At 45.1% G+C, this 1,889-nt stretch overlaps 1 non-coding gene across 1 annotated transcript; it reads right to left on the reverse strand.

Moving 5' to 3' along the window:
* Positions 1–1,050: 1,050 nt before the first annotated feature.
* Positions 1,051–1,197, reverse strand: LOC115031803. The gene has a single exon (XR_003837465.1). It is a non-coding gene; the product is annotated as a small nucleolar RNA SNORA48 (small nucleolar RNA).
* Between the last annotated feature and the right edge of the window lie 692 nt (positions 1,198–1,889).

Genomic DNA, 1,889 nt, shown 5'->3' on the forward strand with positions numbered 1-1,889 from the left:
CCCCAATGGAGGAGCTAGAGAAAGTACCCAAGGAGCTAAAGGTATCTGCAACCCTATAGGTGGAACAACATTATGCACTAACCAGTACCCCGGAGCTCTTGATTGTAGCTGCATATGTATCCAAAGATGACCTAGTCGTCCATCACTGGAAAGAGAGGCCCATTGGACATGCATCTTTATATGCCCTAGTACAGGGGAAGGCCAGGGCCAAAAGAATGGGAATGGGTTTGTAGGGAAGTGCTGGGGGGAGGGTATGGAGGACTTTTGGGATAGCATTGGAAGTGTAATTGAGGAAAATACGTAATAAAAAATATTAAAATTAAAAGAAAAGAAAAATATAAACCTATACAAACTCTCCAAAATGATGCAGCCAGTGAAAGGGTGGAGCTAGTTCTGCAAAGCCTCTGGACATCCATGGGACCCCTTCACCCCTAGAGCAGATGTCCTTACTTAGGGACATGTTCTCTAGTGTTAATGTGAGCCATCGACATGCCAATCAACATCTGCTGCTGCTGCTGCTGCTGCTGCTGCTGCTGCTGCCGCCGCCTAGCAATGAACTCAGATATGTTTCTGGGTGGCAGCTCTGCCTGTGACCTCACCATGGCCCCAGGTGACAGGGCTGACCACTCAGAACAGGCTATTCCTTTCCTCCTTGAGTCTCCAGTTCTATCTCCATTATAATGCTCAAACTGCTCCACTTCTCTTGCTCTTCCATCTGACCACCACACATACACACTGTGGTTGCTCCTGTTGCAGGCTAGCCTTGTGGCTGGTGGGGCCCTGGGTAACAGCCCTCCTGTGCTTTGTGTTGGAGGGCAGGTCTATAGGCAGTATGTTGGTCTCTGTCTTTCTTCCTCCTCCCTTGCTGGGCTGCATGGCGGTAGGCCCAGCTCTGTGTATGTATAACCTAACCTGTGCCAGGAGATGAAGAGCAGGTCTGTGGGCATATTGCCTCTGCCTGTACATGGTGGCATGGTGGAACACAAGTCTCTGCCTTTCTTCCTTCTTCCACAGTACAGTGCCTGGGTTAGATTTGATTTAATTTCATACTTATGTATCCTAGGTATAAAACAGCTTTGGCCACCAAGCCAGGCATCAAGCTAGAATGAACAGAGGACTACTGTCAACTGTACAATCCCTGACTGATATAACACCACCACCACCAGCAAGGTGTCTCTTTATCCATGGCCAGGGGGCAAGTTCCCTCTTTTTAAAATGATAGTTTTTCATTTGTTCCCTCAAGGCTTACTATGAACACAATCTTTCTTTCTAAAAGCCTATTTTAAAATTATCAGTATATTTTAATAGTAGATTCTTCTCACATTGTTCATCTGCCTTTCTAAGTTCATGGTAACTCTTTGGGTAAAACAGACCAACCACAAAATCTAACTCTACTAGGAGTTGTCCATTGTCCCCATGCCCACCCCATGTTTCCCCTTTATCAGATGAGAGTATAGGTATGAGAACACTTTGCAGGGTCTTTCCAAACACACCACACAGTGCTCAGTTGTGCTTTTGAGCTATGTATCTAAACCAAAGGAAGCAGTACTCAAGACTGCTTCTTTAGCCTTCTTTTAAAACTAAGCTCTCAATCTCTCCCTCCAGGCTCTACTTACAACATTTATAGAGGGATCCACATACATTCTTTCTCCAGAGGAACCACAAATTCGTTTCCTTGAATACACTCAGAGTGGCATAAGACAAACCATCATGCATCTGTATCTAGGCTGAAGTGATCAGGACGAGAATGCAAACTAATGTCCAGTGTGCACACAAGTACTTTATTTTATTCCAGGATGAGTGCTAATATTTCCTAGGAATCGTGTGACTTTTAGTAAAGACAGCTTCCTCTAAATGAAGAAAGCACTTGTCAATTTTCTCGTGGCCTA

Source organism: Mus caroli, chromosome 8 (assembly GCF_900094665.2).
Source record: "Mus caroli chromosome 8, CAROLI_EIJ_v1.1, whole genome shotgun sequence".
In the NCBI taxonomy this organism is placed as follows: Eukaryota; Metazoa; Chordata; class Mammalia; order Rodentia; family Muridae; genus Mus; species Mus caroli.